This window comes from Rutidosis leptorrhynchoides, chromosome 11 (genome assembly GCF_046630445.1).
Source record: "Rutidosis leptorrhynchoides isolate AG116_Rl617_1_P2 chromosome 11, CSIRO_AGI_Rlap_v1, whole genome shotgun sequence".
NCBI lineage: Eukaryota > Viridiplantae > Streptophyta > Magnoliopsida > Asterales > Asteraceae > Rutidosis > Rutidosis leptorrhynchoides.
Window position 1 is genome coordinate 339,458,536 of NC_092343.1, and position 14,979 is coordinate 339,473,514.

The window sequence follows — 14,979 nt, forward strand, 5'->3', positions numbered from 1 at the left end:
AAACAGTGTAACAACCTGAAAAAATAAGAGTTTAAATGTATACCGTGTTCGGAATTCCTTGACAACTTGATATCGGCGTTTATCATGACCCTTGTGTAGTTCCAATCAAATCTAACGGTCAGTTGTTCTACATTTGATAAAATTAGAAAAAAAAATGATGTTGAATAAGTGTCATCCCTATAATATATTGATATGTTAACAAATCGGCTATCATAAAGAAAAGATAGAAATAAAATACAGATTTCATACTAACCACCATGTTTTTTAGTTTTGCCGAACTGTATTATCAAAATAATACACTCTTTTTCTTGGGCTGCTTGCAAATAATTTGAAAAAAACCGCATATATTTCCTCCACGAGGTGCAGGACATCATTAAACCACTGAAGTGCAGTAAAAAAATATATTGTAAATGTTTTTTTAGTATGAGCTTGACATACTGAAAGTTATTAATAAATGAGTAAGAAAATAAAAATAAGGAAATTAAATTTGTTACTCAAGATCTTTCAAATCGATGACTATATATTTCGACTGCAACTCATCACTATCACCATATTGTTTCTCTTCACTGTACTTTGTCACCATTCCAATAACACCTGCAGTTTTTCATTTTGGCATATTATTGGGGACCAGAACAGCAAAAGAAATGAAGTTCAAAACATCATGACCATTCGAGTCATTAGTTTCTAGTGGCATAACTACTGTTTTGTCATTGACTATCATCTTCGAGTCATGAGACCAATGGGTGGTCCTTCCTCTAAAAGGATTGTTGAGAACAAATGCACTTCTAAGTAGGTAATGATTTTGTTCCTTCAAAAGGTTTTCATATTTTTCCTTTAAAATATTCTTGATAGTTACTGCAATCCGGTCTCGATCAGGTCTCCCTGATTTGTACATGTGAAACATTTAGTATCTTGAGTGTAGTGGATGGATAATTTGAAAAGCAAAATAATATATAAAAATTAGGTGAAAATAAAATTTGGAAATATATATATTTATGAGAGAGCAAAATAAGAAAAAAATGGTGATTGCCTCATCGTCGGCTACAATTAGTTCCGGGAACAGTTTTCCTTGATCGAAATTCTTAATGGTAAGTATCTCCATTGCTAAGAGCTTAACCCTGATGTTTACATAGGGCTTCTTTGGGCCAAGTCCCTTTATCAGTTGCAAGTTAGTAGTCATGGTAGTCGAAATTGGTTAGATGTGAGGAGTAAAAGAAAGAAAGAGTAATGATTCTTCAGTAAGGTTGAAGTATAAAGTTGTGGTTTTGTCATATATATATAGGCACAATAGCAAAACTGTCGAGAGTTAATTTAGGAGAATATCCCATGATTGCTAATTAAAAGGGAAACTGTTTGACAAAATCCAGTTTTTTTGGGGATTTTGATATATGTATAACACGTACTCACAACTGTCGAAGAGTATTTCGAATTCAAATTTGTTAAATTAAATGCTGAAAATATTGCAACATATCAATATTTGATTGAAAACAAATTAAATTAACCAAAAGACACGAATAGGTTTTTGGTTTTTAAAATATGTTTACTATTTCATGTAAACTATAACTAATATGTAATAATCTAAAACTTAATTACGCAGGACAATTCAATATTTAAGTCACAAAATCATTAGATGATTCGCTTGAACTTAAACGGTTAATGAAGACAGATCTTTGATTGAACATTGCATATTATTAGAACTGAATACATCACATTGCTTATAGCAAGTTACATTCGATGAAGATTTATAAAACATGAAATCGAATAAAATAAGAATAATGATTTCGAAAACCACAAAAATTGTTCTATAAATTATGAGTACGATTCGATACTTAAGGCACCGAAACATGTAAACTAATCATACATACTAAACAAATGGAGTCAAATTTTTGTGGCATTTAAATGATTTGCTTTAGGATGAACATATAAACAACACAGATTCGAGTAAAGCAGAAAACTGCAATCAGAAAAGTTTGAATAGAGTGATATAGACAGTGTGGTATTAAAAAATCAAACCTGCAATAAAGTAATTTGATAACAACAAAAAAGACAACTTGATCCAATTTTGTGAAATGATGTACGATTTGAGCGACTATCCGTGTACGATTTGCCGGCAAACCTAATTCCCTGAAAAAATTTGAAGGATTATTGATTTTGAAGGTTTGAATTTTGCATCATCAGTGTGATGGATTGATGAATTTCAAAGTTGGATCATTGTTGAGAATTATTGACGAAGTGTTGTTTATGTTTGTTTGAAGCTTCCTAATTGTATAATCCTATCAATCTGAATCTGAATGAAACCCTTGTTGGTAAATGGATTTCAAATTTCGGACACTTGGATTCCATGTCCCCAGCCGTTAATATTATTAATCAATTAAAATTGAACATGTAGGATGCCATGTTAGCGTTTAATATTTTAATCCCTTGATATATATATATATATATATATATATATATATATATATATATATATATATATATATATATATATATATATATATATATATATATATATATATATATATATATATATATATATAGGGAATTTAGACACATTACTAGCCATTCAAGTCTTTCACAATTACAATTTCCCTTGCACCTTCATTTACACACATTTACCCAAACACTACCAATTCCCCCGAAACTTGTAAACATTTAACAACAACCGAGTTCTTCCCCCAGTTGCTGAGAACTCCCTAAAAACCACCGACCAAGATCTCCCCGAGTTCCGAGTTCTCCAAACTTGCATATACAAATTGAAAATTATTATATTTGCATGTTTTTAAAGTTCACAAACACGTCATATTGATATCCCTTGTGATTGGATGACGTTGAATAAGACGCCATTGAAGATTTGCTTTATGAATCTTAACATACCTCATCTTTACTCAAATATATCTGTGAATAAAAAGGATTTAGATATATAACATAATGTAACTTTCGTAAATTACATTATTTGTTTTTTTAAAGGCTATATTATTTGTTTTTATAACTACATTAAATTAATAGATTTTCATGAACAAACATGGGGCTTGTGTCCTGTTTTGATAAAAATTATAAATAAAAAATAAATTGTTAAGCGAAAAATAAATAGGTGATTACGCATTCAAATCAAGGTGTGTGAACGTACTTAAGAAATCCAACTTGGAAGGTATATGTTGTAATTACTAATTATGGAGTACCAAGAAAACTAACAAGAAACTAATGGAGGAAATCAGTGCAAAAATTAATACGGAGTATAAAAAAATGATTATTCACAAACAATCATCTTGTTTATAAAGAAATCAAGTAACTTTTAAATACAATTTTACAATAGAAAATGTCCATTGCTATATTCAAATTTCAAAGTGTAACAATTTGAGCCACACAACGAATGATGAAGCTCAACAATACTACTCCGTATTTATCATCATACATTTATACAAGATTTAAATTAAACCCTTTACACATTAATCCTTAAACAGTTTTTATGTCAAACATCAAATAAAATAAAATCATCAATCGTAAAAAAAATAACTCAACCAGATACTAGATTAAATTTATTCAAACGAATTTAGCTATGTAACATTATGATAACGAAAAATGGTTTACAGATTGAGTTTACCTAGAAGATGAAAGGAAGCGTTGGTAAAGTGTAAAACCCTAAATTGTGATAGGGCAAAATAAATATTTAACAGATTGTTTTATTTTCCTTTTTTATTTATGTGTTAATTTACTAAAGAATATTGGGCCTTAGAATTAAAATCGCACAATCCTTTATAGAGTGGGTATGCCGTTTTTTAAAAGCCCACTAAAAAATGTCATTTGACATCTCAACCGTTTGACCAACATGTACATTCCAATTGGGTTATTAATAACTTTTTAACCAATTCCATATCCACTACACACCATCTATAAAGTATTGCAATTTTTAAAAATGTTCCCTTATTGCAATATCATTAGCATATTCACAACTTCATTATGCATTTGACATTTCTGAAGGTATTTCATATGCCCGAGAGACATATTAAACTAATGTGGCTAACATGTTATGATCCAAGTCGGGTCATACCCAATAACAAACCGTCAACACCTTTTAGTATTTATTTTAATGATTGGATCTTTAAAATAAATACTTGACACTTAGACTTTAGAAATTGGTTTTCTAAAGGTTAAATGCAAGAAATAATTATTTGGATAATTATAAATGCAAGTTTAATTATTTGATTAAACTTATATGTGTGTTACATTTTATAAATGGTTTATAAAATATAATTTTATAAAAGGTTTATAAAATTATAAAAGATGCATGTATCATGGAAGTATTACAAGTTTTATAAAAGTTTAGCAAAAAAAAAAAAAAAAGGGGGTGAAAGGGGGACGGTTTTTTGGGGTTTCAAGACAACCTCCCATGCTTGCTTTTAACTTGTAATTACACTCCACCTAATTACTTCACTTTTGCATCTTTCCACACACACAATACTTGCAATTTTGAATGAAAAAATCTAATGACAACCCTTAGGGTTGTCTTTAAGAAAAAAATTGTGCAAAAAATGATGGTACATTTTATTTATTTTAGGTAGTTATTTCTAGGATGTAGGTAGTTATTTCAAATGTACAAATCAAATTTACATGTCTTGAATTCTTAATGACAGCCCTTAGGGTTGTCATTAGAAAAGTTCATTTTGAATTAGCAAAAATCCTCTCCTCTCCCTTTCTCTTTTGGCCGAAATATTGGGCAAGCAAAAGGAGTTCTTGGTTGATTTTGCTAGTTAACTTGTGTCCAAAATCCTAAGATAAAGTGGTGTTGATATACATAGGTTTGTGGGTATACAAGCTTGAGGTTTCAAGTTAGAAACTTGCTAGTTCATCATCTTCATCATCCTCATTTTCATCCACTTTTACCTCCTAATTTGGAGTAGGTATAACCCTCTTACTAGCTCTTTTACTTTGTAAGCATATATTATCTAGACTTGATATTCATATGGGATTCATGTATAAATGGTTAAACTTTGTAAAGATTGGTTTTAAAATGCTTCCGCTCTATGTTAATAAAATCGACCCTTTTGACATAAACATATATGGATATGAAACTTGGTAATCTTTTGAATCCCATCAATGGTATCTAGAGCCAAAGTCATAGATATATGCTTCTTGTATTTGGCTTGAAAACCCATTTTCTTTACAATCTAGTAACATGCATGAAACTAGAAAGTAAAAATTTTGGGTTTTGGATGGGGGTATAATTTTGGCCGAATTTAAGGGGTTCCAAATGGGGTTTGGAGATTCAAGTTTGGCCAAGTTTTGTTGTTGTTATGGTTCACAATCAAGCCTTGACCTTGTGGTTGGATTTGTGCATGATTTGGTTGTGTTTTGTTGGTTGTAATATTCATTCATTTGGTTGTAATAATCTTATAATTTTTGGTGATGTAATTTATTTTATTTGGTATGTAAAATAGATTAGGTTGTAATTTCCTTTTCTAGAAAAAATGTATTAGGTTATATATTTTTTTTGTAAAAGAAGTGAAGATTCAAGAAGATTACAAGATGGAGCATAAGGATGCAAGAGCTAGTGGGAGATTTGTTAATCTCTTACTTTTGTAATTTTAACCCTTTAGGTAACACTTGTTTTGGCTAAACAAGTGTTCACCACCATGGCTTGATTGTGGACTTTTCTTTTGCATGCTTGAATGATTGTTGTGTATATGTTTGGTTGATACAAAATCTCATGAAACGACTTGCAAAAATGACATTATAATTGGTTATAATTATAACAACATGACACTAATAAATGGTTATTAGGTACTAGATGAAATTGTAAATAAAATGGTTTATTTAAAAGGTAATGAATTGGTAATGGGTTTACTAAAAGGACATGAAAATAGGTTTTTCATAAAACACTACACACCAAATGCATGTTGGTGTATAGCATTTTGTTTTCTAAACTAGAATGTAGAAAACATAAAATCCCTTTAACTAAAACAAGGTAAACAAGTTAAACGCCATCCTTTTATGGAAACACTTAGACATATTAGGAATCTCTTGATGGGATAAAGGTCACCTAACCGTCATGAGTGAACTAATATGAATAAGGTACACTTCGCATACATGTGGGATAAAGGTCACCTAACCACTTGTAGGTTAAGTCTACATGTTTACACAAGTAGGACGACTTGATTTGGGAATCATGAACTTAGGGTCACCGAAGCATGAGGAACAAATAGGCGTTGATGGGATTAATATGCCATGCAAAAGGATTGCATGATCCCATAACTTAGAAGTTGCAAAAGGATTGCAATTGTCATTATGACTACCTAGCTAAATCAAATGACGGGATAAAGGTCACCTAACCGGAATTTGATTTACCGTTGGATTCTAATATTTAATAAAACAAATTAAAAGGGTATTGTTTATTAAATCAAAAAAAAATCGATACTTAAAATGAACCTTGTTGAATTTTGTAGATGGCCGCTAATAACAACAACAACATGCAAAACGCACCACTTAACATGAACAACCTATCGTTACGGTCTCTCCTCGAGAAAGACAAACTCAACCATACCAACTTTATGGATTGGTTCCGCAATCTTCGGATTGTCCTCAAACAAGAGGATAAAGCGTATGTACTTGAGGACCCCATTCCCGATCAACCGGATGAGAATGATGTGGAGGCAATGGCCTCTTACGATAAGTATTGCCACGACTCCCTTCAAGTCTCATGCTTAATGCTTGGGACTATGATACCCGAACTCCAAAAGGATTTCGAGCACCATAGTGCATACGACATGATAACGCAATTGAAGGAGATGTTCCTTCAACAAGCGCATGTCGAGCGCTTCGAAACGGTTCGGGCGCTACATGCTTGTCGTATGGACGATACCCAATCGGTTTCATCTTATGTACTTAAGATGAAAAGCCTTATCGATCGTGCTAACCGTCTTAACCTAAACATATCTAATGAGTTAGCCACCGATCTTATCCTTAACTCCCTATCAAAAAGGTTTGATCAATTTGTAATTAATTACAATATGAATGGGATGGATAAGAGCATAGGTGAGCTTCACGGTATGCTTAGAACGGCGGAAACTAGCATGGGTAAAAGGGCTTTACCCGTGTTAGCAATCGATCAAGGTGGATCCAAAGGTAACACCTCTAAGCCTAAGGTGGCTAAGAGAAAAGGACCCGCCCATCAAGGCAAAGGGAAGGGGAAGATGGTTACCCCAACCATCAACAAGGCTAAGAAGCAAAAGGTAGCCGAGAAGGCAAACTCCAAGGAAGACCCATGTTTCGGTTGCGGTGAGATGGGTCATTGGAAACGAAACTGTCCGGTCTACCTTAAGGAGTTGAAGGACAAGAGGGATGCAGGGAAAACCTCAGGTAATATATATATGGTATATATAGAGCTTAGTATTACTTCTTCTAATACATGGGTATTAGACACTGGATGTGGAACTCATATTTGCAATTCTTTGCAGGGGTTCAAGAAGTGATCATAAGGCGGGAACATCAAGTCTCTATATGGGCAATGGTGCAAAGGTGCATGTTAAAGCTCAAGGAGATTTTATTTTGAAGCTTCCAAGCGGATTGGAACTTATTTTAGAAAATGTTTTGTATGCTCCGGATTTGTGTAGAAACATTATTTCTATTTCTCGCTTAAAACAATGTGGTTACGTTGTTAATTTTATTGATGATGATATTCATGTTTCTAAAGATAACGTATTCTATTTCAAGGCTTCGCCTTCAAATGGAATTTATGAATTGGTTCATGATGACGCATCATCGAGCTCTATATACCATACTAGCACCAAGAAACTCAAAAGGGATTTGAGTGATTCCTATTTATGGCATTGTCGCCTTGGTCACATAAACAAGAACCGAATGCATACACTTCAAAAGAATGGACTTTTGAAATCAAATGAAATGGATTCGTTTGATGTATGTGAATCTTGTTTACAAGGCAAGATGACTAAAGCATCTTTCAAAGGGACTTATGAAAGGGCTAAAGATTTATTGGGATTAATACATTCGGATGTATGTGGACCCTTTAAACCCATGACTAGGAATGGTGAAAGATACTTCGTTACTTTCATTGATGACTTTAGTCGTTTCGGATATGTCTACTTATTAAGACACAAGGACGAAACGTTTGAAGCATTTAAAGAATATCAAAACGAAGTACAAAATCAACTCAATAGGACAATTAAGGTACTTCGTACCGATAGAGGAGGTGAATACCTAAGCGATGCCTTCCAAGAACATCTTAGGAGTTGTGGGATTATCTCACAACTTACTCCACCCGGAACACCCCAACTTAATGGAGTTTCCGAAAGGAGGAACTGAACCCTAATGGATATGGTTCGATCTATGATGGCAAGAAGCTCATTACCTCTATCATTTTGGGGTTATTGTCTAAGCTCCGCGGCTCGTATTTTAAATATGGCCCCAACCAAGAAAGTGGAACGAACTCCTCATGAGATGTGGTTTGGAAAACCACCTTCTCTTTCATACTTAAAAGTATGGGGATGTGAAGCTTATCCTAAGCGATATGTAGCTAATAAGCTACATGCTCGATCCACAAAGTGTATCTTCATAGGATATCCCAAAGATGACATGGGATATTACTTCTATGATCCATCCGAGCAAACGGTATTAGTTGCTCGAAAAGCGGAATTCCTTGAAACCAAATTCCTTATGGAAGGTGATGGTGAAAGGAAGATAGATCTTGTAGAGGTACGAGATCAAGCCGATGATACACAATTGGTTGGCACTAGTACTCAACATGAGGATGTTGAAAATGATCAAGTGGATGATCAAGGTACACAAGACGTTCGAAGATCTAGTAGGATTAGTAATCCTCCCGAGAGATATGGGTTTCTCGTGGATGGTTGCTATACGGTTGATTTGGATGAACCGACAAACTACGAAGAAGCTTTATCAAGGATTGATAAAGATAAATGGCAGGAAGCCATGAACGCCGAGATGCAATCCATGTACGAAAATCAAGTTTGGGAACTTGTTGTGCAACCTCCTAGCTTCAAGCTAGTTGATTGCAAATGGCTTTTCAAGAAGAAAACCGACATACATGGAAACTTGGATACATACAAAGCTAGACTTGTAGCAAAAGGTTTCACTCAAACTCAAGGGGTTGATTATGATGAAACTTTCTCGCCTGTGGCAATGCTAAAGTCTATTAGGATATTATTTGCCATTGCTGCTCACTATGACTATGAAATATGGCAAATGGATGTCAAAACCGCTTTCCTGAATGGATATCTTGAGGAAGATGTCTATATGGTACAGCCCGAAGGTTTTGTTGATCCGAAAAATCCTAAAAAGGTATGCAAGTTAAAGAAATCAATCTACGGATTGAAACAAGCATCTAGAATGTGGAATCATCATTTTAATGAAGAGGCAAAGAAATTTGGCTTCATTAAAAATGGTGATGAAGCTTGTGTATACAAGAAGGCTAGTGGGAGCTCTATAATGTTCCTTGTGCTATATGTGGATGACATATTATTGTTTGGGAATGATATTACCACAATGCAAGAAGTTAAAACTTGGCTAAAGAGGTGCTTCTCCATTAAGGATCTTGGAGAAGCACAATACATATTGGGGATTGGGATCTATAGGAATAGATCCAAGAGATTGATAGGTTTAAGTCAAAGTACATACATTGATAAAATCTTGAAAAGGTTCAAGATGGAAAACTCTAAGAAAGGTTTGGTACCTATTCAAAGAGAAACCGTTCTCAGTTCATCTCAGTGTCCTACCACGAAAGATGAACAAGAGAGAATGAAGAAATTCCCATACACATCTGCTATTGGGTCTATCATGTATGCAATGATATGTACTAGACCGGATGTGTCATGCGCTCTAAGCTTAACAAGCAGATACCAGAATAACCCAGGAAACAGTCATTGGATTGCTGTTAAAAGTATATTGAAATACCTTAGGAGGACTAAGGATATGTTTCTAATATATGGATCTGGTGAGGAGGAACTCACTGTAAAAGGTTACGTGGACGCGAGCTTCCAAACTGACCGAGATGATTCTCGATCACAATCCGGTTATGTCTTCATGTTAAATGGTGGTGCGGTCTCTTGGAAGAGTTCGAAACAGGATGTTGTTGCGTTATCCACTATAGAGTCGGAGTACATTGCAGCCTCACTGCAGCTCAGGAAGCTGCATGGATGAAGAAATTCATCGACGACTTAGGAGTGGTCCCTTCCATTCAGGACCCTCTTGAGATCTTTTGTGACAACGAGGGTGCGATTGCTCAAATCAAGGAACCTCGTGCTCATCAAAAGACTCGTCACATTGAGCGGAGATTCAACTACATCAGGGATGAGGTTGAAAAGGGAAAGATATGTATTCACAAAGTTCACACAGATCAAAATGTTGCGGATCCACTCACGAAGCTTTTACATGGGCCAAAACATGAGGGACATGTTTGTGCATTAGGGCTTCGATATTCTAGTGATTGGAAATGATCTATTTTATGTATTGTAACGGAACGAATTAGTTCAAACTCATTAATATAATTATGGTATTAATTTAATTATGAGTCATGTTCCAATTTTGCATATTTTATCCATGAATAAACTATTATTCTAAATTCCGTAGTTGATCACATTTGTGGGAACAAGTGTGAGGTCTAGACTATTATGAACTTGGATTGGTTAACATTCAAAAGGTGAATGTGGGGCAAGGTTGCAACCAAGGTTCATAGATATTTGTGGGACACAAATATTGGAAGACCCGCTCTCAAGATTTACTGTATGGAGCCTTTGTGGTTGATCACATGTAATCTTGAGTAAAGGAGAATATCATTGTATCCTCTGACCTGAGATACATATTGGGTTCAGATATTCACCGAATATCGTGCCTTGATTCTTTCCTTCGCTATTCTGTGAAGGTAGCTTATAAGGGAGGCTTCAGGTATGGTATAAAGTGTAGTGTCTAGGACGTATGTAGTCAAGATGGAATTTGTCCCTCTTATTCGTTGAGAGTCAGATGTCTAAGGCCTGATAAAGTTAAATCTTTAAGAGGGTGATCACTCTATACCTCTTGGATTTAACATGACATCTAGGACAAAAGGATATATTGAAAGATTCACCTAATCATATTCGAGATGGGAACTCGAAAGGGATGATGTTATTGAATGGCACTAAGTCATAACATATTAGGGGTGATGGACGGTCGTTAGGTGGTATCCATCACTTGCATTAATTTTTTATGTTTCTCGTGCAAGTGGGAGATTGAAGGTATTTCATATGCCCGAGAGACATATTAAACAAATGTGGCTAACATGTTATGATCCAAGTCGGGTCATACCCAATAACAAACCGTCAACACCTTTTAGTATTTATTTTAATGATTGGATCTTTAAAATAAATACTTGACACTTAGACTTTAGAAATTGGTTTTCTAAAGGTTAAATGCAAGAAATAATTATTTGGATAATTATAAATGCAAGTTTAATTATTTGATTAAACTTATATGTGTGTTACATTTTATAAATGGTTTATAAAATATAATTTTATAAAAGGTTTATAAAATTATAAAAGATGCATGTATCATGGAAGTATTACAAGTTTTATAAAAGTTTAGCAAAAAAAAAAAAGGGGGGGTGAAAGGGGGACGGTTTTTTGGGGTTCCAAGACAACCTCCCATGCTTGCTTTTAACTTGTAATTACACTCCACCTAATTACTTCACCTTTGCATCTTTCCACACACACAATACTTGCAATTTTGAATTAGCAAAAATCCTCTCCTCTCCCTTTCTCTTTTGGCCGAAATATTGGGCAAGCAAAAGGAGTTCTTGGTTGATTTTGCTAGTTAACTTGTGTCCAAAATCCTAACTAAGATAAAGTGGTGTTGATATACATAGGTTTGTGGGTATACAAGCTTGAGGTTTCAAGTTAAAAACTTGCTAGTTCATCATCTTCATCATCCTCATTTTCATCCACTTTTACCTCCTAATTTGGAGTAGGTATAACCCTCTTACTAGCTCTTTTACTTTGTAAGCATATATTATCTAGACTTGATATTCATATGGGATTCATGTATAAATGGTTAAACTTTGTAAAGATTGGTTTTAAAATGCTTCCGCTCTATGTTAATAAAATCGACCCTTTTGACATAAACATATATGGATATGAAACTTGGTAATCTTTTGAATCCCATCAATTTCTTCCTAAAATTGTCATTTAAAACATTTAATATTTGAAACCCGATTAAAATGTCACCGGATGGTGCAGTATGGGGATCTCTTTTAGGGTGTTTGGAAGATTCATAAGAATGTTGACCAAGCTGAGATTGCGTTTGACCGAGTGATTGAGCTTGAACCAACCAATATTTGGTATTATGTTTTGTTATCAAACTTATACACTGAAGTCAATAACACAGAAGGCATTCTACACATACGGGTCAACTTGAAAAAATAAGGGCTCTGAAAAGATACGGATTATAGCTATGTTGAACATTAAGGAAAAACTCATCTTTTTGTTGTGGGTGATCATAATCATTCACAAACAGATGAAATATATACAAACAAAATATATTTTGGTAACAAGCTACTGTAATAATCTCTACATCTTATAAAACATGAGGGGTCTTGGATGAGTGATTCTCGGAATTCGCGCTGACGTGTTAATTACTGATTTATTAGGATTAATAATAATTAAACTCATAAAATTACGTGTGTCTTCTCAAACGAATCAGTTTTAGGGCTCACATAAATCGTAAGTGATTACTTTTTTTCATCGGCTCCATTCTGTCAACTACAAATTCAAATTTGATAATTGATTTAACACCCATGAAGATACCTAAAAGCAGTAATTTTTACAACAAAGATGAAGCATGAACTGCCAGAATCAAATTTGCCAGCGATGAAGTGCCATATTTAAAAAATGTGAATATGATTCAGGTAACAATCTGCTACAACGACGGTCGATTAAAAAAAAAAAAAAAGATTCAATTATAATTTTTTTTTATTGCAATTTTTCTATTTTTAGGGCATAACGTTAAACATTTTAGAATTTGGGGCATTTTGACCAATCTCCATACTGTTGGAGCTAATCGGTTTGTGTGTCCCACATCGGAAGTAGAAAGAAATAAATGCTTTGTATATAAGCTTAGGGAAATCTCCCTCTATCACCAATTGGTTTTAGAGAAAAGAGGGACTCTTGAGCTTATATGCAGGACATGGTGGTAGACCTAAATCGATCCTACACATACTATCTCTATAGATAGGGCCGAGCTTTTATATGGGTCACATTGGCAATGCTTTTATATGGGTCAAATTTATAAATTGTTAAGGTTTTTGAAAATTTCGACAAAGGTTGTCATTAATGGATTAGAATATATAATGACTTGTACATTAATAAGAATCAACAATTTTCTTTTTAAATAATCACCTCATGTACCACCAGGTTTTTGCATTAATTTAAGTTCTAATGACAATCCAAAGAGTTGTCAATAGAAAAATCATATTAAAAAAATAGCAGTGCTAGCAAACGATCAATTAAAAAGCCATATATGGCTTTTACCACACTATACATTGTGCAACAAACGATCAGATCCGTACTTGAAGCATCAGTTATCATAAAATTGAAAAATTTTGAATTTGATAATTCATCTTTTGTCTATTCATTCATTCGTTCACGTGATCAGGTTCTATGTTTCCTAGTGTAACACTTGCATACAAGATTTTGTTAACCATACCAATTTTGGTAGCATCTGCAAAACGTAATTTTTAAGCTAAAATTGTTGAAGTCTTATTTACGAAGTATAATGAGTCAGGAGAGGCTGAACGGATTAACAGTTTGAGTATCGAAAACAAGTTTTTAGCGGATCTTGACTATGACAAAATACTTGATGATTCTGCTTCAAGAAATTCAAAAGGACATCGTTTAAAGAGATGCATAGCTCATGATTCTAAAATTTTTATTGAATAAAAATCAGCGTATGGATGAGCCATCTACCATGACTAAGTTCCAAACCCTAAAAACATATTGTGTTACTGTTTTTTTTACGAGAGGGCACATTTTTCACGACTCGCCCAGGGCTTTATATTGCATAGGACCTGCCCTGTATGTAGCATATGTAACAAGTAACCATTTTACAGTGTTTGCAAGGAAAAAAGAAGAGCTTGTCGAAAATAGCTGACCATATTAGTGGCAATCATGACCTGTTTAAATTAAGATTAGCCACTTGAATTCTGTTTTGTCTCAGTTGGGTCAAGTAAAATAAGACTATCTAAGAGGAGACAACATCAAACATGTCACACTAATTCAGAGTTGTACAGTGTCTTTTTTAAACCATCTACAAAGACTTAGATTGTTATTCACTTCATGTATTTGACAAATATTAAGAGATGAGTCTTTTCAGCATTGGTGCAGTGTGAAAATGACTTTTTCTTGACCTTAAATCCAATGTTTGTGTCATCTTGGAACGACCTGTGATGTTTACCATGTAAATAAATAGTGTTCAAGTTATATAAAGCCATTTAACAAGTGTTACCTGTGCCATTGCTACATTGAAGAAACAAGTCCATATTACCCACTTTTGGTCACCAACCACAATAATGATTTAAGAATTCACTTGGGACCTTTGACCTCAAATGTGCTTTCTTGGGACTTTCGACCTGAAAGGACCCTCTCAAGGGTGGCCTTATCTAAGGTCGTCCTATTAACGAAAATGGTCGTAAAAGTCATATATGTTTATAAGACCTTTGTTTGAGTCTTATAAACAACGTCGAAAGGGTCCTTATTGAGTGACATATTATGACACTTTATAATATTTTAAGACGCACAAAGGGGTCTTTAAAACACTACATGACACTAAATTTGTATTGTTAGACCATATTAGGACCCCCAAAAAGTGTTCTAATATAAAGATAAAATTATGTTAGTACCAATAAAAAGGTCTTAAAATAATTATAAACTATTTAAGTACCTAAAAAGGGTCGTATTAATAAAATATAGTAGGTTAGTACCAAGA

The 14,979-nt window shown here is 33.9% G+C and overlaps 1 long non-coding RNA gene across 1 annotated transcript in view; it reads right to left on the reverse strand.

Annotated features, from left to right (window-relative positions):
• Positions 1–209: 209 nt before the first annotated feature.
• Positions 210–14,979, reverse strand: part of LOC139877672 (uncharacterized) — a 98,591-nt gene continuing 83,821 nt past the window's right edge. Inside the window, exons 3-5 of the long non-coding RNA XR_011768718.1 lie at positions 2,014–2,124; positions 1,031–1,153; positions 210–882 (exon numbers count right to left, since the gene is read on the reverse strand). This is a non-coding gene — a long non-coding RNA (uncharacterized lncRNA). The remainder of the gene's footprint in view (positions 883–1,030; positions 1,154–2,013; positions 2,125–14,979) is intronic.